Source organism: Agelaius tricolor, unplaced genomic scaffold (genome assembly GCF_023055355.1).
Source record: "Agelaius tricolor isolate 1412-34295 unplaced genomic scaffold, bAgeTri1.0.p SCAF_1, whole genome shotgun sequence".
NCBI lineage: Eukaryota > Metazoa > Chordata > Aves > Passeriformes > Icteridae > Agelaius > Agelaius tricolor.
Genome location: NW_027269261.1, coordinates 101,302,603 through 101,326,833, shown reverse-complemented (window position 1 = coordinate 101,326,833; position 24,231 = coordinate 101,302,603). Strand labels below are relative to the sequence as shown.

At 37.5% G+C, this 24,231-nt stretch overlaps 1 long non-coding RNA gene across 1 annotated transcript; it reads left to right on the top strand.

Annotated features, from left to right (window-relative positions):
• Positions 1 to 2,228: 2,228 nt before the first annotated feature.
• LOC139598824 (uncharacterized) lies at positions 2,229 to 6,709 on the top strand. Its single transcript, XR_011682018.1, has 3 exons — positions 2,229 to 2,699; positions 5,885 to 5,999; positions 6,109 to 6,709. It is a non-coding gene; the product is annotated as an uncharacterized lncRNA (long non-coding RNA).
• The last annotated feature ends 17,522 nt before the right edge of the window (positions 6,710 to 24,231 follow it).

Sequence of the window (24,231 nt, the reverse complement as noted above, 5' to 3'; positions counted from 1 at the left end):
GACTGATGCAAACCCCTGTTCTTCATGTTGGGATGAGAATACAGGAAAAGCACACAAAAATGCAGCAAGGGAGAGTAAGAAAGATATGGAAAACTTCCAGGTGTGGAAAATTCTCCATGTTCTTTGCCAGTTTCTTTCCAGTTTGCCCCTTATTTTTTCTCTCTTCTTGTCATGCTAAAATTTTGATTTCTGTCTTGTCTAAGCTGAGCTTCTCACCATATCTGTATGCATCCTCCTTGCATTTGAAATCTACAAAGTTCCCATGGTTTAATCATATCAATCTGTTGGCTATAATTCTTTTCTTTTGTCTGTGGTACAATTGTTTGTGTATTAACCTTTAAGAGTTTCTTTAGGAACTCAGTCTCTTTAACAGGTTCCTCCATGGAAGATAAGATTAAATCTTGAATTTTTTTTCAATGTGTTGAAATCTCTTCCTAAATGTCTTCCTAAATACTGTTTTTTTAAAAAATTTCCCCATTCTACTTTTTTCTAAACATGTCATTTCACTCTTGCTTTTTTTACCCTAGATGCCCTTCCCCTTGGTATTGCAATAACTTTTCCCCTGCTGATTAGAAACTCCTGATGGTTTTTTGTGCTATTCATTGTCTAAAGAATAATCAAAATATTTATTTTCAAAACAAATTTTCTGCTGGTTTGGTTCTGTGTGAGAAGCTCCACTGTTACAATATCTGTGGTCTTTCCCCTATGAAAAACGCTTTCCAACAGCTCAGTTAGTTTTGTTGGTGACCTAGAGAGGTAACATATGCTCCTTGACATCTTCCCTGATGACAAGGTAATGTGACATGAATTAACCCACAAAGTCTCTTATTTCAGTTAAATGATCAAAAGGATCTTTTGATCAGGCTTGAGCCCATATTTGACTATCTTTCAATTTTTGGTGCAAATGTTTATTTTCTTTCTTAGTGCAGGTACATTTTGTAACACTTCAATGTTATCAAGAATGATCTTTATACCAAAAGGAAAGAAAAAATATTAGTCTTTCTCCAATTTTTTCCAAGTAAAAGAGAATAAGAATTAAGAAAAAATAGGGGAAAACTGAGAGAATGAAAATGTGGCTGGCTGGGTGAAAAGTGCAAGGGGAGTAAGAAAATAGATTAGTTATGATTAGATCTTGACAATGGCAAGAACATACAGGAAATCACAGAAAAGTATATAATCTTCACTCAAATTATTACAAGGAAAACAGATTAAAACAGTAGCTAGCTCCATAATCTGTCATTTGAGTTTATGGTTTGAAGAAGTGCTCTGATATCTGCAATATGAAATGAGCCTGAACACAACGTTCAGTTCTCCAAAGGGAAGTATCAAACACAAATATGGAAAGGTGGAAATAGTAGACAACAGCACTTCTGATAAAGGCAGGGGATTATAATGCAAGAGGCATATAAAACAGGCAAAGAAATGGTGTTGTTGCCAGGAAGCGAATGTCATTCCAGAATTGTTATGATAAGGAAGAGATTGTGTCAGACAGGGGAGGTAATTACTGAACCCCACTCCATGCCAGTGAGGTTATCTGGAGAACCATGTCCAGTGTTTTATACTGAGCCTCAGAAAAGATGCAAACAAATTGGATAGCATCCAGAAAAAAAAACCAAAGATTGGTACCTATGAGAAATTTTTGAAGCCCAAGCAAAACCAAAAAAAGAAAAAAAAGGTTGAAAGAACTGTGCCTATTATTTTGAAAGTCTGAAAGGCAAAGGAGGGACTGGAGAATTTTCTGAGATGCTAAAGGGTTTTAAATTGATTCATGTGATCAACTATACCACATAGTCAGTGGGCCAAAGAAAAAAGAAGCTATTTAATTTGAAGGAAAGATGGCTGGAAAGTTTATATCAAAAATTCTTTCTCATTGTTAAAATTGTGGAAATCCAGAAGAGGCTGCTTTAAGGATCTGGTGACATCAGAGATTTTTGAAGAAGAGCTGAAACAAATGCTAGGGATGGGCTGGGCATACTTCAAAATATCTCACAAGCCTTAGTCACTTTCCAGTCCTTCATTCTTATGATTTTTGACTGTCTCTACTGTCTGTAGTTACAATCTGTAAGTTTAAAAGGAGGATATGATATTCTTAATAATATGCCAGAGGGCCTCATTAAACCTGTCATTGCAAGACTGACCATCTTAGCATTGGATAAGCTCTGTGGAGCCCCAATTCATTTTTGAGAAAAACAACTTCAGTCATCTCTAGCTGGACTATCCCTATTTTTTCATCCCAGGAAGAGTAATTCTGTGAGCAGGGGCTGGAATCAGAATCATGTTCCCCATGTGTCCTCCAGAATCAGAATTCCCCTTTCTTGCTCTCCATATTGTTTCCCAGTTCTTTGCGTTTTGCTGCAAATGAGACATGAAAAATGCCTTTAGTTTTGTGTAGGTTTTTTTCTTTTTTTTGTAGAGGCACATGCAGCTACTCTGGAAGGGAGAGGAGCAATGATCATTACCCCTTGAGACTGGCAGCTGTCAGGGGTTCTTTTCTCTCTGCTTTTGGGAGGTATTCCAGTTATGGAGCTGCAGCAAGAGGAAGGGAAGGCACCACTCCTTTTCTTTCATTGTTTGGCTGTTTTAATAGCCTTTCTGCAGAAACATGGAGGATAAAATTCCTGGGTACTTGTTAGATCAAGCCTCTTTTGGGCTTGGATTCAAGGATATTCACTTTGGAAGAAATTCCGCCCCTGCAAAAGGTAGGTTTCATTTAATAGCCTGTTCAACCACATTGACAGAGTTTCTAAGCAGTAAAAGACGTGGGCATCTGTGTGCAAGATTCTAGTCAGAAAATTTGAGGGATTTATGGCATTTCAGGCATATAAATGCTATTTTGGGTGACAACCTTACTGATTTATTTTTCTTTTATTTTCTGTACTTTGCAGCAAAGACAGCATCTCCTGCCATGTCATGTGAAATGCCTGCTTACATCTGCAAGGCAAGGGCTGTTTGGACTATTTTCCCATTCAGGCAGTAGCACACATACCCACATTTCTAGAATACAGTACTGACGTCACCCTGTGTCAAGTTGCATAAATATACTCTGCAGAGAGGGGAAGGTGACAGATACAAGCAGTTTTTATTATTGAAGTATGTAACAGTCTATAGCCATCAAAATTCTATCTTAGGGGTCCAGGAAGGATTCTTGCTTAAATTTTCAAGGTTAATGAGCTTTTCATAAGCATCATTTGCATGTGTGTAATAAAATAATTCTTTTAAGCCCACAATGATGCAAGCTATTATTTTGTCTCCCTACTACAAAATTCTTGGGTTTGATTGTTATGAAGGAATGTTCATTATTCTAGTAGTTGAATTTATGACAATTACTGTATTGCTTTATTTGACAAGAAAATTCATTAGTAGCATAGTTTTCTGTTTCAAACTGAACAAGAGAATTCAATCCTAGATGAAAGATACGCAAAATGAGATATCTGTGATCACTAGTCTTAATCTCTGCGAGGAGATTTTAGATTTCTGAATGTTTAAAAAATGCACACCAACAATAAAATGAATGAGAATCTAAATTTATATTACTAGGAAGCAGCAGAAATTTTCTGTATTTAAAGAACAGCTTTCAATTTCAAATCAAAATAATAGCTGCAGCAAAAGAAAAGGAAAATGGAAAAATCTTGGAAAAATAAGTAGATCTAATAAAATAGATAGGACTTGTTTAACTGTTTGAGTAGTGTATAAAGATTTAAATATTGCAGGTAAACATCTATTGGCAGCCAGAACTGTGAGGCCCTGACTTACTAGCAGTAAACTGTGACCCAGCATTCAGAATATCTGGTTCTGGAAATATAGCTACACGCAGAAATAACCTCTGTGGTTTTTCTAGCTGTGAAATAGTCCTAAAATAAATTCTTACAAGATTAGAAGGACTTCTCTGATATAGCATTTCTTTCAAATTAATACAATGACTATTGTTTCAATTGAGGTATTGCATGATTTGCTTTGCTTCACTCCCTAAAACTTACTTCTGTCTGAAGGAAAGCTGAGCAGTGTATTACCTCAGCTACAGGTTGGCTTGCTCCGTGGTCTGGTGTATGGGATTTGTTTATCTTCTTGTTTTTCAATACTTAACCTTATGACTCAAGAGTCATTATGTGCCCAATTAACTTTGGTTTATATGCTCTCTGTGTTTTAAGTGTGCAGCATTGTTTCTGGAGAAAAATTACTTTTCTACAAAACTGGGATCGTTTCACCCAGCACAGGCCACCCTGAGATTATTACCTAATCATGGGTCAAAAGAGAACAGATGTTGCTGCTGAATGTAGGGTCGGGAGGGACAGATTTGGTGATGCAAGGCAGTAATACCTTAGCTTCTTTAAAATTGTGCCACATTCTTGAACGTTATTCAGGGACCTCTACAAGATAGAAAGAGTCTAAATTATCTTGGCCTACCACCTTTATTAATTGGAACTACCTTTTAATGAGTCTCATGAAATTCATTAAGTTGGTGCCTGTAGTTTTCTTTTGGCTAAGAAACTGTTGAGAAATCAGACTACCAGAAAGTGCCCTGTATATAAGGCTATTTATTTTTGCATCTTCTTTTTTGTGACATATGTTGCTAAGATGATAAGACTTAAAAAATATCTTTTAGGAATCTGTAAATACAATTTTTGGGTTTTTCAATTTCTGCTCTTTAAATGCAGTATTTTGAAATAGTCATTACCTGACCATTATTCAGATTTTAAGGAGATGGTCCTTACTTGAAATGTATACATAACTTTAACATTGTATATTTATTTTGAAAGCTGCAGTTCATGATATTGTCTGAATTTATGTATTTATTTAGATTTTTGAAACAGAAAACATTCATTTGAACCCAGAACTTTTGCTTTTGACATGATATAGAATTTATCATAAGTGCAAAACTGAAAGTCACTCCTGCTGAAAAATCATTCCTTTGAACATTTCTCGTCTCACCCATTCTATTTTGTACAAAGTTCTGAAAAAAATAGTGTTATGCAATGTAATCTGGAGGCCATCAGAACCAGGCTATTTCAAGGTACTAGGAAAGTATGAATTTTTAGGGTGTGGAGCCTCCCCTGAGAATGGGCTAGGTCCTCCTCCTTTACATTCAATCTCTAAAGCTGCAGTCTGATTTCCCCTACTATACCCAAGTGAGTAAAGGTGGCCTTAGAGAACAGACAGGCTCCTTGAGGAAGCCTACAGTTGCCAATCCATTTGTGTGCCTGACAATCCAGCCAAATACTCTACCTCTAGGCTATTCCACATCACTGTTTTTCTTTTTGGCTTCTTGAAATTAAAATAATGACTTTGTGTATAGTGATGTTTCAGATTCTTTCCAAGTAGTTGCAGGACTAAATGTCTTTCCTTTTGAGGGGAATGGTGTAAATGTGAAGACTGCCAGTACAGAAGTGAGTAGCCTGAAGAGCCTAACAACAGATGCATTCCAGTCATAGGTAAACCAAAATTTGATTTTTTATTCATAACAAGACATCCAACTGGGAAGAAAAAGAAACAAAACTATTTGCAAGACACCTTCAGACTTTCTTTTTTTCCCTCTGTGAAACTTAGATGAGAAGTGTCAGGATTATATGTAATGAAACTCTCAGCTAAAAATATGATAATCTTTTTAATGCAACAAAGGCTAAGCACATTAAATGGTGTCATAATTTTTCATCCCAAGAGAATGTATGTGAAAACTCATGGAAATGTGATAATGGATTCTGATGTTGATGTATGGACCTTTTCCAAAATGTATAACCTCCTCCCCTCCATGCAAGGAAACTGGTGAGTATTACATGCTCAGGCAACAGATGTAATCCTTGTCATAAACATGCTTTTTAAAATTTGTCTGACTGCTTTCTCTTTTTGTTTAACTGTCTTTGCATGTGCTGGGCAATGAAAATTGAAGACATGCCTCCTGAAGAGGAAGTGTTTTTCCCCACTGTCAACCTCTTTGCATCCATTGTAATGTCATACAACTGACCTGAACCTACAAGCTGAAAGAAGAAATATACATGCCCTGGGTATGTAAGCAACTTTTCTCAATGAGGCAATAGTGAACCTCCCTGCTCTCTCCTTTTTTTTTAAGGAAAAATCACTAGAGAACTGGTGTCTTTCTTCTTTTTATTGTAGCCGAGTAACAACTGGGAAACAAGAACATATAGCCACTTCAGAAATACACCCATAAGTCCCAAATCCATGGTGAACCAGAACCATGAAATTCCCCTACGAGGGAAATGTCCTAAAACAAGTGATGAGACAAAATTATAGCTGGACTGTAAGTCTAGAACTTGCCATCATGTGTCTCCAGTAAGAACTGTTGTTGTAGTGTGCAGTTTAAGCCTTGGACACTTGCTTAGCAATGGAAAGCTTACCAGGCTCTCTAGGTGGATCATTTCCTCTACAACACAAAACAGCAATGAGCCAGATCTTCAAAAAGGAAAAAAAGAACACATCAGTAAGCACGTAAAGTTTTTGTGGTATATGCTTAATTGTGAAGATTTTTTGCAAAATGTTTTACATTCTAACTGAATGCACAGGAAGATATTTCCTAATTCTAAACAAATAAGCATTCTTGAATTTTAAGTATTTCCAATTCTTAAAAACCAATTAGTAGTCAACAGAAATAAAACAGCCAAGTATGAAGAAAGGGTAAGCAGGAGGTTTTGTGCTACTGTTTTCCTATATGGCAATGCTGGCTTACAGTTCCTCATGGACTGTTTAGTCCTGTAAAGATTTTCACAGTAGCAGAACACATATTATTAGCTACAAGCTTACTTGAAACTTAGCTGATGAAATTTATGTTTTCAAATGACTTTTTTTTTTCTGTTGCTTTGGTTTTAATTAAAAAAAAAATTGGGTTATATAGGGGTCTCTAGGGCCTCCTTGTCCAAAATTACTTTGGTGACAAAAGAGATCTTTGAGCATAAAAGCATATCTGCATCAACCCAACTGAACAGGTTACATGTTCAGCATTGAATTTCTATTCTAGGCTGACACCACAGGAATGAGTTGATATATTCACGTGGAAGTATAGAATGCTGTAAGTGTAGCAGAAAAGCCAAACAATGCATGCTTGGCCTGTGGGGTCCTTAGCATTGCAGAAGGGAGAAGATATCTTATTAGCAATGCTTGTTAAAGTCTGTTGAAATGAAGTATTCTAATAAAATCCATTCATAACTATGCCTAAAAAGAGAAGGTGACTTCGCGTACTTCATTTCCTTTTAATTCTCATGTTGGAGATGAGGAAAAAGTGCAAAGTAAATTCATAGAGTCACACATTTTAACCTTGAATCGGTGTCTATCAGACATGAAATCTGTTTTACTACACAAGTCAGAGCATACCCACCTACTCTCCTGCCAAATGTTGTTGTGGGAATAGCTATTTTCTTATTTTGTGCCACTTTCAAAGAGAAGGTTGTTGAGCCTATTATCTTTGGCTGCATGCTTAAGTGGTTTTGGAACCATGGAGAAAGGAGTAGAAAAACAAACTCAGTGCCAGAGAAACTATTTGACTGGTCCCCCACCTTGTGATTTCAGCTTCCCATTCTTGCTCTTTGCTAACAGACTCTTTTTTCCTTCTGCCTAGACTTGCCCAAACATCAGTTCTTAGTACCACTGATTTTCATCATTCAGCTAAGAGTTGGCTGGCAATTGGAGAATGTACATAATTATGTCCTAGTTCCAGGAGTAGTTAAAAAAAAGTGGAGAGGTGGAAATTTCTATTTTTCTTCCCCTTTTCTTTCTGCTGAAAACTTTCTAAACTAAGTATGTGCATCCCTAGAGGGAATATTTCTCAAAAAATATAATATAGATAATTCATCAAGTTGAAGTAGAATAGCATAATAAAACTGGGGGAAGAATATTCTGTAACAAAATGCAGGAAAAGCAGTGACATGGTGACATTATTAGTATAGACAAGCACTAGTGAGATGGAAGTTTAAAAAGCTGCTTCTTGCTGTAGGCATGTTTTAGTTTGCTGTTCAGTACAGTTGTCCAGTGGTTTTGTTGTTGTTGCTGAAGAACAATAACAAAAATAGCAATTAGGATCACGGTATAAAAAGAAAACTTGTTTTTTGTCCCCTCTGACTTCTGATACCTGGAAAAGGATCAGTCTGGCTGTGTACTCAACAAGTTATCTCTCTGCTGCAACTGTGTTTTATTTTAGCAGTTGTGGGCTCCTGCAAAGGTGTCTGTGCATGTGTGTAGGCTTTAGAAAAGCAAAAATAGTTTTTTATTCCTTCACGTGTCTAGGTTCTGACTTTTAGTTTGGTGCCTGAAATCCTGATTGTTGTCCTCTCAGCCCCTTATTTTCTAGCAATTAGTTTGCAAGTTGCTTTATTGGATTTTTGTCAATGTACAGTCTAGTATTTCTCCCAATGGAGATATTTTCCATTTTTTTTTCACTATTTTCATTCACTCCATGTGAGAAATGTGGTAGGATCCAATGGGTGAAGTCTTGTCATTCAGTTTCCCCCTCCCCTCCTACATTTGACAGCTGTAGATGTGTATGACTACCAGACAGCCTGCATCTTGCTCCATTCATCCTTTCATCCATTTCATCCCTGTTTAACTCCTGGAAAAATGATGGTGGAAGACCTCTGATCCATCTTATTGCATTTATTCCCCCTCTCATGTCCTCAGAATCCTATTTGAGGTCCAAATATTAAGACTGGACATGCTTGTAAGTTTTTATTTAAGCCATTTTAGAAACAGCTGTGTTTGAATTTTCCTGCATCTGTTACCACTAGTAGTCTTTAACCTTCTTTCAACTTCTTCATTTTGCTAAGAAAGTTGGAAATTTTTCTCTTCCAAGTTTTAAGGGCTTCACCCCCTTTTCTATGCTCTTTTTAATTTTTTTTTTTAATATTGAGAAGAAGGTAAAAGAGAACCAGAAAACAACACTTTAAAAATTGAGTGCCCTCCCCACCCCGCCAAAGAATCTGAGAGCCCAGTGAGACAGCTGTGTTATTTCTGTGGAGATTTGTTTTCCATTTGATCAGGCTAAGATCAGTCAGGGTGAGAAAAAGGTGTTTGAGAAGTAACCCAAAATTTAAACCATGCTTTTATGTGAGCTTTATTTTTTTTCTTTGAGGATTTATTTTCTTTAATGTTATGAAAGACCAATAGTGCTGTCAACTATATAAGATTAGATCTTGTGGTGCAATGGGCCAAGTTTTATAGGGGCAGGCAGGGCATGGTGAGGATTTTTCTGGTTGCATTTTATCTTTGTAAATTCATAGCATCAGTTTTCTGTGCTTGGCTTGAGCAAGGAGGGCTCACAGTTTCCATTGCATTGTCCCCAGCAGAAGAACAGTTTACCCCCTCAGTATCCTTCCTCTGCTTCCCAGCTCACAATTTCAGATGAAAGACAAGTTCCTGAAAAACTCTGTGATCTCTACTGATTACTGGAATTCAACACCAATGATTCATCTACTTTGGTTTTTTTTTCAGTTATGGAAAACCAAAATTGATTCCAGGTTCAATGTGATAACATTTCACTGCTTAGAAATAATGCAAGTTTGATCAATACCATGTTAAAGGATCTTGTCCTGATACAGTAGACTGGCTTCTACTGGTTTTGCTGAAGATTTGAAGTCCAGAAAAGTTCAAACATAATATGTATAGAATCTGGGCACAAAAATTGTCTCAGTAGATCAGTGGTATAGTATGTGTTATGGCATGATGATATTCCTGTAGTGGGTTGACCTTAGCTGTATACCAGGACTGGAGAGAGAAAATATAATGGAAGGTTCATCAGCTGGGATAAGGACAGAGATATCACTCACCACATACCCTCATGAGAGAAGCAGACTAGAGACACTAATTGAATATATTACTAACAAAATCAGAGCCAGATAATGAGAAGTAAAAAGAGATGTAAAAAAAATCCTCCCCCCACCCCTCCCTTCTTCCTAGCTCTATCTCCTCCCCCAGTGGAGCAGGGGGACAGGGAATAGGGGGTTACAACCCCAGTTCATCATAGGTTGTTTCTGCTGTTGTTCAGGGAGAGGAATCTTTCCTGTGCTCCATTGTGGGGTGCCTCCCATGGGAGACAGTTCCCCATGAACTTCTCCGACGTGAGTCCATCGCACAGGAGACAGTTCTCCACAAACTGCTCTAGAGTGGGTCACTCTTCCATGGGGTGCAGTCCTTCAAGGACAGGCTGCTCCAGTGTGGGTACCCCATGGCATCACAAGCCTCAACAGGAAACCTGCTCCAGCCTGGGCATCCCACAGGGTCACAGCCTCCTCTCAGGCATCCACCTGCTCCAGTGTGGGGCTCCTCCAAGGGCTGCAGGTGGATCTCTGCATCCCCACAGCCCTCCATGGGCTGCAGGGGCACAGCTGCCTCACCAGGGGCTGCACCAGGGGCTGCAGGGGAATCTCAGCTCTGGTGCTTGGAGCATTTCCTCCCTCTCCTTCTGCATTTGGCCTTGTTGTCTGCAGAACTCTTCCTTTCACATGTTCTCAGTCTGTTCTTCTCAGGCCACAGTTATGTCTTAGCAATAACTTTTTTCCTTCATCTTAAATATCTTATCACAGAGGTGTTATCACCATTTCTGATTGGCCCAGCCTTGGCCAGTGGTGTTTCCATCTTGGAACAGACTGGGGTTGAGTCTGCTGCACATGAAGGAAACTTCTGGCAGCTTCTCACAGAAAACACCTCTGTAACCCCACTGGTGCCAAAACCAGGCCATACAAACCCAATACAATTCCTAATCTCAGCTCAGTCCATCTCTGTTATAAAGATAACACAAAGATAACAATTATGGTAGAAGAAAGGAAGAAAATGCACCAGATGCTCATGATGTGGTAAGAACAGACTGGAATGACTTGATATTTTTCAGTTAGATTCTGGGTTCTGGAAATACTTGATGTGCTGCTGAGGGAGGAGCACATTCATCCTTTTTGTACGGGGGATATCCTGGAGTTTACTGGGTCAAATAAACTCCATGATCTGAGGTATTTCTGCTTCCTGGGAGCCAGTGGCTTCTGGTGGCTGTGAGGATTGGTTTGCCTTAGTTCCTGGAGGAAGGGATGGAAAGCCAGATGCTTGAACAGGCTCTGGACTGAGTGGACTACAAATCTCCTGTTTTTCTTGTCACAGAACTTATTCCAGTCCCAAACACTTACTTTTTCTGCCTTGTCAAGCAGGCTAGGAGCTCAGTGTTGTCACAGTGAATGCTGCTATTTCTGTCCTGAGTGTTAGCTGGGAAAAGCTCAGCCCAACGTCCATTATGTTACACAGCTCTCCAGGAGCAGTCATTCCAGTGTGACCACCAGATTGCCCAAACTTCTTGTTGCTGGCAGTGCTCCCCTGGGACAAAGCTGTTGCTGTGTTTTATAGAGTGTATTATAAATGTTCTTCTCCCTGTCTCCTCACTCTACTTTTACCCAATGTGCTTTGCAGAAATGAACTTAGGGACTTCTAGATGTTTCCACATTTATGGAGCACTTTCCACAGAGTCTTGTTTCTGTAAAGGCTGAAATTATGTTGTCATAATCTATAACAGTAATCACAAATTAATCACGATATCAATGTATGGTGATAAAATGCTATGGGGAGATAGGTTGCAAATGCTTTTCTCTATTTATATGTAGCCTCCTTTCTTTGAAATGAAGTAATCACTTCATATGGACTTACAAGGTTAGGGAATAGCCTAATGATGCTGTAAACTAGAAGGCATCCATGCCTGCAAAATATTATTCTTTTTCTCAGACATTTGCAAACGTTAACTGGTAACCTCTCACGATGACCCTTTGAGATGCTTTCATCTGTGTTTGACGGAGTGGGAAATAGATAAAAAACTATGAAAGACCTGGAGGAAAGGTCAGAGAGTGAAATTTGTGAAATCATGTACATCCCTGTTTGTTCTTTCTAAGTCAATGACCTTCCCTATGTCCTCCAAAGCAATCCATAGCAGTTTTACTTGTATCTTTAATGTTTCATTCAACATAGTATAAGACCGTGAATAATGAAGTTTACACTATACAGGCAGGGTAGCTATTGATTTACACAAGGTATGTCTCATTTATTAATCTGTAAATACTATGCAAATATATGCATGACAAGAAATTAAATCAATGCCTGTCACTTCTCTTTTCAGTCTGCATGCATTCATGAGTATGAACTTGACATTAATATTAGTTTACTGGAATGTACTTGCTGAGAAAGCAATGATTTACACTGGTGTGCAAATCCCTCATATGAGTGGAGAGTTTTTGAAAACAGTGTGTGTAACCTGGACCTACTGTCCCATGAGTGCCATTTTATAGATGATCTTAGATCCCTTCATTTTACCAATTGTTAAAGTTTAATAAGGGAAAGGGAAAATTCACTTAATTTTTTAGGTCTTGTGGATGGTCTCTATCTGAAGGGTGGAAGAATTAAACATTAGGGTTGGGTAGAAAACATGCTGAACAGAGAGCTTTGGATGGAAATCAGAGACGAAAAGAGAGTTTGTGACCTTTGGAAGAAGAGGCAGGAAACTCAGGAGGACTACAAGGTTGTCATGAGGTTATGCGTGAAGAAAACCAGAAGGGTCAAAGCCCAACTAGAACTTAATCTGGCCACTGCTGTAAAAGACAGTAATGTCTTATTAATCAATAATAATAAATACATCAGCAACAGAAGGAGCACTAAGGAGTATCTCTGTCTTTGATTGAATGTGGGGGGAAACACAGTGACAAAGGATGAGAAAAAGACTGAGATACTTAACGCCTTCTTTGCCTCAGTCTTTATAGTAAGAGCTGGATACCAGGCCTCTGAGCTGGAAAACAGGGATGGGGAGCAGAAGGAAGCCCCCATGATCCAAGTGGAAATGGCCAGTGACCTGCTACACCACCTAAACACACAGAAGTCTGTGGGAATGGATGGCATCCACCTAAAGGTACTGAGGAAGCTGACAGAAGTTCTCAGCCAATTTCCATCATTGAAAAGCAATCCTGGTTAACTGGGGAGCTCCAAGTGATTGGAGGATAGGCAGTGTGACATAAGGTGGGGTGGAAGAACCAAGGAACTACAGACTTGTCAGCCTGACCTTGGTGCTGAGTGCCATCACGAGCAGATCATTCTGAGTGCCATCATGTGGCATGGACAGGACAACCAGGGGATCGGGGACAGCCAGCATGAGTTCATGAGAGACAGGTCCTTCTTTATTTGATCTCCTTCTATGCCAAGATTATCTGCTTAGTGGAGGAGGGAAAGCCTATGGATGTTTCCTACCTGGACTTTAGTAAAGCCTTTAACACCACTTTCCAGAGCATTCTCCTGGAGGAACTCATTGCTGCTCATGACTTGGATGGGGGCACTGTTGGTGATGGGAAGCAAGCATCTACAAAGAATTCTAGGAAAAAAAAAAATTTAGGGGTTCTTCTTTGCTCTTTGCTGGATAGCTTTATGCATTTCACTGTTTTCAGAATACCTTACAATTTCTTGATATAGAGTGGGACACGGAGACTCTGTGGTCTCTGTCTGGGTAATAACTATTTTTGTGGTAGTATTTATAGCTTCTACTTACTGATATATTAGGGAACAGACATTTTCCATATCTGAACATGTTTGAGTTTGAACATGATCTGATACATATATTTTTTGTGAGAAAATGAATGGCTTTTTTTAGATAGTTGTATGTAATGGAATATCTGCTAAAAGAAAGCATTGGGTCGTGATAAAAACACCATGAACAAATTCAAGATACTTTTTCTTAAGAAATGTATGGTTTTATTTCTGTAAGCTGTTTTTTTTTTTCCTTTCATTTTAAAATCAGGTTTTCACCTTAGCATCTTTAGATATCCTGAAACAAGAAAGATAAAAAATTATTGAACTGGAGACTGTGGTCTGAGCATTTTCTGCATTACTATGAGATGGATATGTCATAAGAAAAACCCTAAAAAAACATTTTTAACGCACAGCTTTGAGGACTCCAGAGGTTCAGTTAAGCATTCAGCATGAACATCTGCAGGTTGAATCTCAGAGTTCCCTAATGCAATGACCTCATTTCTCTACAAATTGGTCTCTGTACTCAGCTGGTCGTAGGTTAGTTAAAATCAACCTCTCTCTGCTAAGTCGTACTTCAAAAATTCCTTTAGAAGTTTTCACACTGAATACATTTCCACCTGTCGGTTCACATGAACCCATCCATATCTTCCAGGAACAAAAAAAGTCTGAACTAACTGTTGATGGAGTTTTATGACTCATTGAAGCCCTGAGCTATGTGAAACTGGCTTTAATTTCTAAAAATCAATAATACATTTAAGCTGTGTGTGCCTCTGATAGTCTTACCCCAGTGACGAAGCAAATGCACTCAGTATAACAGGTGAAAATAGATTTTCATTCAATTTTAGGCTGAAGTAGCTTTCTGAATATAGCTCTGATAACAAAGCTCAGTTGTTGGGTTTAAGTGAAACCGTTGTGTAATACATTGCAGGCAGCTGAGTCTGCTGCAATGGAAGAGAAAGACAAAGCCCTTTTGGCAGGGTTTTCAAAATGAAAATTAGGACTTTCTGGAGGTGAATCACTTCCTGATGGGCTGACAATGCTATGAAATCTGTTTGTTTTAAATATTGCTGGTGATATATGGAGCCCATTGTATGCCACAGTCATTTGATGGTGTGTGATTCACAACACAATTTCCTTCCCTCTGCAAACCTTTTGTGTCAGTCAGAGAAAAGAAATAACAATCCATCCCTGGGCCTGTATTGCCCTGTTTAGACCATTTTGGAAAGCTACAAAATGTCCTGGATAATACAGCTTGAATGATAGGTTTTCATAGCTTGTTTCAGGTATTGTTAACTTCCCATGCAAACCCAGTATAAAAAAAATAAATATATCTATGTTATTGTTATCCTACCATCCCTGCAATGAAAAATACAGCAAGAAACATATATATAAAAATGTAAATATGTCACATTTCAGAAGTCTGCATTTGCATTGTTCATTTCTCTGTTATACATTGCAGCACATTTTTGGTGTACATCCCTTACTGGTTTCTTAAAAGAGTGAGAATTAACATCCCTGTGGGCTGCACTCACAGAATAACTTTGCCCTTGGCTATCTCTGCAGTAGTTTTCAACCCTTGGTTAGACCTCCCTTAAACCATCCCTCTTGCTTTGATACCAAAAAAGTGGTTCTCAATTTGCCTCATTTGTCAGTATTCATTTTTTAGTCTGCTAATAACTTTATCACTTTTAATTGATTTACCACTGATTCTTCATTACCAAAGGAATGATAATAGAGCTGTACAAGAGATCACTGTACAATAGAGTGCACTGTACAAGGGAGTTGTGTTTCTCTGTAGAATCACCTCTGGATGTTGTGGAGGATCTCAGTCTCTCTGCAATGTGTACTTTTGGTAACTAGAACAAAAATAAGGGTAATAGCAAAATCTTGTGATACTTCATGAAAGCATCACTTTTCTGAGGTATTTTTTAGGATATGTTTTAATTTTTCAGGGTAAGTGACATGAAGTAATGGAAGAAACAGTGAAAAAAGAGTGACGCTAAGCATTGAATTGTTGTTTTTAAAATGATGTTTGACTTTGTCTAATCTCCAGATGTCACAGAAAGAACAATGCTGCAAGAGAGAGCTAGTGTTTGCTATGGGGAAGATGATAAACAGTTTTGACTTGAGTCCTGTGGATATATGTTTGCGTAGGAGTCACGGAAATTCAGAACCTGCTGGAAGAGTCAGAACATAAAGCTGGTTTGGAGCAGAGTTAATTTCATTACTCCATTAATCTTACTTCTGAGCTTGTTTAAAAGTAGCAGACTTGCAAATGACTGAGTTCTCCAGGAAGATAATTTTAATTTTATGGGGCACTTTTACTCAGAAGTAGGTGTTCTGCAGCTGAAAGCATATGGTGTTGGAATTCTCCCTGTCTGTCATGAGGACTGGATGATGCCAGCACACTCTCCTGCCTTCAAATGCTATGGCACTTTGTGGAGTTTCTGCCTATTAATAATGTACTTTCTTAGAGAAGGATTCACTATAAGAGCCAGATACTGTGTAAACCTTGCTACTGGATCCCAATGAGGTTGATAACTACTCTGCAATACTCACCAGCCTCCATTAGCCACTAATGCTCAAGAGCTTTAACAAAGATTAACCATCTTTTCAGGGGCCTCTAAAAGCACAAAATCAAGAGCTGTATATAATTTTGTGCACACAAAATACCAAAGATACTTCCTTTAGGATTCTAACATTCACCTTGCAACAAACAAGCTAGAAAATGGAGCTGTGTCTCTTCAAAAGTTTCAGACTTCCTGAGGTTCAAAGGCTGTGAGGGGTTTCAGCATCAGTTCCCCATCCATTGCAATAAGTAGCAAGTTTAATAATGAATATACTTTGTGGAAGCTTCAGGTCTCATCATTCAATGACATTTTTTGCCTACTGGTTCAGTCATATTTTTTTTACAGTAGTTAAAACCAAAAACAACCAAAAAAGTTCCTCACAATCATGACCTTGCAATAATATCAGACCTTTCTTTTTCTACTGAAATAGGAAAACATAGGTAGCATGAGGTACATGAGGTATTGTAGCTTACTCAGATATAGGGTTGCAAAGCAAATTTATTTTTGCTCTTATTCTTTGTAAAAGTTGTGTTGAGTAGTTTGTCCTGCAGGTCTGTACATTATTTTAGTCTCCCCTGGAGTATGTGACATCTACATGATATAGTGACAAATTTCTGCTATTCAGTTCCTTCAAAAAAATCAGCGGACCAAGATGCATTAAGTGCATCTAAATTAATCAAAATAATATGTTATGGATACATTTAATCCTCCATTTCTCAATTAAGAATTCCAAATACTGTGACATCTGTAGTGTATCCAATTTAAACTTGTTCTTTAAGAGAAAAAATCGTTTACTTCTTCCATGGGTATTTAATAATGGTAAACTCATTATGGAGTTATTTTATCTCTTTTACAGTTAGCCAAATCTTGCCATTATTGCTACCTCTCAAAACAGTAACCAAAGCTGCTCTTGCAGATCCTGCCATTCATGAGGTGAATTGATTTCACCTGTACCTTTGAAGTTTTAAAATCATGCATTTTTATTATCTCTTCTGTGCCAGTAAAACCTTCCATTTTTACCTTTTTTTAGAAATGCTACAGTAAGACAAATCACTGAGACTATGATTTAACTAGAAACACTACCTGTATATCTAATATCCTGTTGAAAAAGCAACACCTATACCTTCTCCTTGATTCTTAAGGAACATACATCTGTCTGCTACAATGTCTGGTAGATGGTATGTTGTGATTGTCATTAGTTATTTCTGTTGCTGGTATCAGAATGACTCATATAATTATTTTGAAGTACACAAGCAATTCAGTGCTTATAGTACTTAAACACACGTTAAGTTTCAACAAAATCTGTGAATTCATCAGTTTCCTTTATGAATTAAAATCAAATACCAAAGAATATCAGTGCCATTTTGTGTGGTTAAATGCTATTATTTAAACCGCTCTTATTTATTTTGTCTTGAAAATAACTCCAAATGCAAATACACTTTATAGAAAGTGTTAAAGAAAAACCTCTTTGTTCCTTACATGAGGATTCAGGCACAATGAAAAGTCATCTACATTCTGGGAGAGAATAATTTTTTGTACATTTCAATCTAACTTTCATTCTCATTTTTTGTGCCTATGGAAGTGGAGATTGAATAACAAAGACACCATGCACAGCATTCCAGTCATTACTGCTCCTGGTAAAACATACAAGATTAATTTGTGACCATTTATCTAGATACTTCTGTCTTTAGTGATTTTAATTCATCTTTACTCAAGTGTGATACTTTATTTTAGGGACATCTCTACCAGAATATGCTGGCATGGTTAAAGGGGGGGCATTACAGCACCTTCATGTGATTCCTGGAGCAGTTTGCTCAGTGTTGCACTGGAGAGTGCTATAGCAGGGCCAGAGGTGGTTACAGTGAGTGCCAACCCCTCAGGTGTCTGTTTTATTGAGGAATATACTCAGTTAACTGAGATGTCAAGAGGTTAAGAGTGCAAAATGGCAGGTCACATCACCAGCTAGAAAGACACATTGCTGTCACCTCTGCTGTGTCCTGCCTGTGTGTATGCACCCAGTGGGTACCCAATAAGTACCTCACTAACAATAATAAATAAGAGACCAGTAAAAATCTTCAGCAAAAAGTCCTGCATATTTTTCAGTTCAGCTTTCCTAGGAATTCAGGAAACATTTTGTTTTAGAAAAATTGGTACCAAATTTTCCCCCTTCAGCACTAATTACAGTTCTCTGTCAGTTCTCTCTCTTTGTCCCCCACCTTCCCTGCATTTTTACCTGAACGGAACGTACACTTGATTAACAAAACTCTGGTATCTTAGGTATCATTGTATGGCTGCTCATGGTAAGTGCTCCTGGTTTAATCATCTTTGTTAACAATTTAGTTGCTTTGCTGGTCATTCTTTGGAGTTTGTGGTAAAGTTTTTAGTTACCAAGGAAACAAACTTTTGATAAAGAAAAAATTATTGTGCAAATATTGTCTTTAATGGGAAAGAAGTAAAGCTATTTTGTAATTTTCATAGCAAAACTAATAGAAAAGGAGAAGTTATGTAATTACTGTATCCTATTGTATTTCCACACTGGATAAATAGCCATGTTATGGCTCCATCATTGTGGAAAATAGATGACTGAGTAAAAATGATTATTTTCCTCTTACACTGATTTCAGTGGCACTGCTTACAAAAGACATTTTTAATCAGCATGAATAAGGGTGACAGAATCTAGCAAAAACATGTAGTGCCATGAAACTGTTAGGCCATGTTGCATCTTGAAGAGAGAGATCCTCCATTCAAGAGAGACTGGATTTTAAATTCTTTCTGTTATTTATAGTGATTCTTTCCACAGTATGGTGTGTTTGAAAAAAATTGCTTGTTTAAAAAAATCATGGGGAGTCAGTACACAATCTGGCATAAGTAACTCCCAATTAAAATAAACAGAACCCTGAGTAGGAGGAAAAAAATTCAAAGAGGAACAACTTAAAAAAGACATGAAATGAAATTTTAAGCAGTCAGATACTAGGGCAATTAAAATTACTAACCTGAAATTACCATTCTGCTAAGGGAAATACAGTCATTTAGGAGACCAGATTATTTTTGGTCATATTAACAGTGTCATATGGTCATGAACCATTCCCTTATCTAATATAGCAACACTCTTGCAATATGGAACACATTTGCCTTTTTAATTACTTGGCTGTTAAAAAAAAATTACACTTTTATTCCCAGTGGATAGCTAACAAATTGTGACTTTTGCTTTGCTTCATTAGAATTGGGTAAACGTGACCTTGACATACTTCTTGGAGCTTCATCAAATGCACTTATGGCAGAGGAAGGAGTTAATGACTGTGAATTGCTGTGTGAATTCTCCAGCATTCCCCAGAACCCTGTAACTGTCAGATTTTTTTTTTTTCACTGTCACTTCCTGTTACTGATGGATTTTAATTTTCATACTTCTGGTTTTAGGGGGCAACTCCAGTTTGGGCACATTAAAGGGAAAGGTATTATGGAAATAAGATAGGTACATTTAAAAAACTCAATTCATATCTACCTTGTGACAAAATAAACCAAACATAAAGCATTCTTCTCAAATTTCTGCCTGGAGGTGGTACTTAAGAATACAAATTGGCAAAATAAAGTCCCAAATGGCTTAGGATAAGCTGCTTTATGGCTTCCACAGTTTGCATAGCCATTTTCTTTTGCAATCTGAAAGAAGAATCTTCTTGAAGAAGAAAAAAAAGGAATGCCATGTCCACCTATTTTAGAACTATATATACCCAGAAAAAACTGAGTTCATGTAATTATCTCTTAAAAATGCTGCTTAAGAATGAAGCTTTTAACTCTGCACAAACCAAGGCTGGGAGATTCATGAGATCACCCCAACAGAATATGACTCAAGTGATGTATGTGACTGTGCAGTGCTGTGGGCTTTCCAAATTAGTACAAGAGCATCTTTACTGCAACACAGATTCAGGTTATCCTTTGACAGGGCTGGAAAAGGTTCTCTTGTCTTATGGCACAGAACCATGTCCCAGCTGCCTCTCTCAGGCTCCCCTGCTGGTATCAGAAAGGAGCATATAGGGTCCATGGAGTGGGATTCAAGCCCTGTTCACCTCACATTGACATCAACAGATGTCATATATGGATTTTGGGACATGTCAGAGATTTGTCAGATCTGTCAGATCAAGGTATTTGTCCCAGGAACATCCCTGAATTCCTAAGTGTTATCAGATGCTGAGAGTTTTGCAATCTGCCTCATTTTTTTGTCCCCTCTGGTTTGATTTTAAGCAGCCACATTTTCAAAATGGAGATAGCTCTATTTCTGTCTTCCAGTGTTTTCTGTGGGGTCATGCACACTGCCTGCCTGCTCCATGTGGTACTGAAAAGGTTTTACAAAGGAACAACTGACAGTGGGGCACATAGCACAGGCTTAATGAGGTGGTTCTTCTTTAAAGACTATTCCAGAAGGGCAGCCATATTTTGCCACGGTAAGTTAAGATAAAACAAAATAAAAAAATGCTGTAATTTCACCAAAAGCTTGACTTGTACTCTTGATTACTGGTGAAACCAATTGGTGATCTGTAAAAATTTCAGGGTTCATCTGGAGGAACTTCTAACAAAGAGACAGTGGTGCCCTAAGTAGTCTTAACTCAAAAAAGGAATCAAATTCCCCAGATTAATTTTTAGCAAATTTATTTAATCCAAATAGAACACCTCCAAGTGATAGTATTTGTTTTGAGGATTTCTAAAATGTTCAGGTCTTCTGAACTCTCATTTTCCAATTTTTTCTTGCAACAGAAAGAGCTAGAAATCTGTAGGGTTTGGTGTTTGGGCTTTTTTCTCCCCCCCCTTTTTTTTTTTGTTTGGTTTTTTTGGTTTTGTTTTTGGGGGTTTTTTGTGTTTTGTTTTGTTTTTTTTTTTTTTTTTGTAAATTAAAACTGAGGCATTCATTTCAGGAACTGGAGCTTGAAGAAAAATACTATTATCAGGAAATAAATACCAACAGTGGGGGGGCTGGCAACACTATTATCCTGTGTGCATCTTAGGAGCCTTGGCAATCACATCCCAGCTGCTTGTTCAGAAAAGTTTGCTAGCTGACCAGAATAGATCTTCAGCCTCACTGTAGCATCTGGTAGCTTAGTGAAACACACTCAGCTTGGTCAGTTCCTGCTTGGGATGGTGAAGAGCCATGCACATACTGAATAAAATTGCTGAGTTTGGACACTTTTGAACTCTGAACAGCAGTTCTTAGCTCTGGACCTGAATTTCAGGTATGAAATTTGGATCTGAATTTCAGTTCATATGTCCAAACAGGTTTAAGTCAATATCTTTGGTACAAACAGATCTAAATCTATGGGGAACAGAAAGACATATTTGAAATGCAAATGAAAACACTGTCATTCTAACTCTCCCTAATGAAAATTCAGACCCTGCAGTAAACCCACACAGTTTCAACGCTGTTGGAGAGAGTTTCTTCATGGATCATTGGCAGCTCCTCCCCCTGGAAGGATGTTGGTTCAGTGGCAAGTGACCAGCTTCTCCTTAATGCTCCTTGCCATGATAGTACAACTTTATTGTCTCCTCCTTGCTCTTTCCTTGCCTACTGTAGTTTCAGGCAGTTCTTTACTGTGACCAAGCAAAATATGATACCACTGTTGAATGACTGATTCTGTTCCTAACACACTCAGCTTGGTCAGTTCCTGCTTGGGATGGTGCAGAACCATGCGTGTTGAATGCTACTTGTGGAAATATGAGAGCTGAATGCATGCATGTTACTTGTGGAAATATGAGAGCTGAATTACAATAAAGCAGATTTTCTCTGCTCAGTGACAGTGTAGGTGAAGGAAACCAGCATAACAGAATGTGAGAAGTGGGTATTTTTTATTGTGCTGGGGACCCGTACCTATGACTTTGACAGTTGAGGGTGCTTAGCTGCTCTTAAAATGAGCCCCAAATATTCTGCCCTCAGCAAGCTTTTATTGCTTCAGCTCTGATTGATGGGTTCAGAGAACTGGAGCCTAAACATAAGTCTTTAATGGATCACTAAATTGTGACTGTCAAGCAAATTATTATAGGTTTTAGAAATTGTACTACCTAGAAGACAGCTTATTTCAGGAGTGAAATTTTATGTTGGAGGGAAAACAAAACAACAGCATTTTCAGCAGTGATTTTAATGGCTGGTTTGTTCAGAATGTTTACTTGCTGCTGTCTCCTTTCTTGTTCAGTCTTCACTTCAGCACCTCTCCTTTCTGCCATATACATGTTAGTAAGTTCATTTTATTACCCTTCTTATATTATTTTTCAACTTTAAGATTTTTTTTCCATTGTTATTAACTCTAAAAAGAGTACAGATAAATTTCTTTTTGAAAGGAATATTCACAGATGTCATATAAGGAAGTTATTCTTCATTTGTGTTTAGACATCTTTGTGAAAAAATAGCTTGGACACTAAAGTTGTGACCTTTTCTTTTGTCACTTTTTTCTTCATAAACATTTAATGTGAAATATTTAAAGGCTTAATATAGCTTTTCTACACTGGGGTAACACTCACAAACCCAGATTTTGTAGCATGCTCACAAATCATTTATGTGGACATGGAGCCTATTTTTAAAACAATATTAGTGTCCAATGCCTATTTTTGTGTTCAGCATGATTGAATTGCCTTTGACAAGGATTGGAAGCAATTAAGTTTAACAACTGTAATAACATCTCAGGTATTGCTTGTCTATGAATTGTGGCTATTGCTGTATAATAACAAACCTGGGCACAGTACATATCTAGATAACTCACAGTCATTAACCTCTCTGTTAACAGGTCTGTTTAAAGGTTCAGAGGATGGTAGGTTATGTTTGGAGCAATTTTGGCTATGTGTGAATTAGATTGCTTCTCTCTCATTATTTTTATGACCTAATTTGTGTATCAAAGGTTTATGCAGTTTTGTGTGATTTATTCCTGATACAAAATTGTCACCATAAGAAAACACACTGCTTCAGAGTTTAGAAATATATAATGGTGCCCTTTAATTGGAATGCATAAGAGACAATATTTTAAAACATTTAAATTAAAAAAACCCCTCAAACCACATTTAAATATGCAGGTGAAAAACAAATTTATGGAAGGATTTGAATTAAAAAGCCTGGTAAAAATGTGAAAATTTAAAAGGTAACATTTGCTTAAAAATATTAGGAAATCAGGAATCAGCATTTGGTAATAAAGCAAAAATTAAAATTTGTAAACTAATTTCAATTTTGCAATGAAATACAAATGGCACGTGTATGTAATGAAGTACATGACAAATTTTGCTACAGATTTTGGCTTAAAAATGGACATGAAGCTGACTTTGATTAGTTATAAAAAGAGGAATATCTTGCTTCTGCACCTGAAAATATGTAATTTTTCCATTGTTAATGCTACTGTGAATGTGTATGAAAGAAAAATGAAAGGTTACACAGCCACATTTCATTAAGCCAACAAAATATTGAAAAGAATAACATACATTTTCAGTGAAAGTGTAGTAGACTTCTGGGTACCTTAGATGACTTTTAGTTTTATTTTGCTTTGTGATCATTACAAAGCCCTCATAGCAATGTAAGTGCAGAGTGAAATGAGAGTTTGAAATGAAAATCATTAGTTTGCTTGGAATGTCTTCAAAAGAACACAGAGAAACTGAAGTTTGCAATGTATTATCCTCCAAAATACAAAATTTTGCATAGCAGAGGAGTAATAAGTCCAATGGGAAAGTGAAATCAAAACTTATTAAAAGAACAGTGATGGACAAATTCATCCTACATAGCAGTCATTTTACTTCAGTATATTGTGTTTTTATTATCAAATGCACTGGATCATGTGTTATCTTCTGTGTTAAACCCCCAAAACTATAAGATGCTATTTTAACTGGGGTAAGGGTCCTGGAAAATAAATGTTCAGCTTAACTTTGTTGACAACATGGAATGGTATCAGAGTTTGAAATCTCCATGTCCTTCAATTAGTCTTCTCATATTTGCTGGCTTCTGAGGTGGAATAAAAAATATTTTTAGTGCTAGGATTTCTGAATACAGCCTCATGTTCCATGAGGGCTCCTGAGGCATGAATAAGAAAAGAAACTCTTCTTAGGCAGCCATAGAGAGGTGAAAAGTTTAGTGGTGTCCCACCAACAGATGCATCTGACTATGGCATCACTGACTTAGTCAAAGTTCTCCCCAGATTCACATAAGGTATAAATAGACACATGG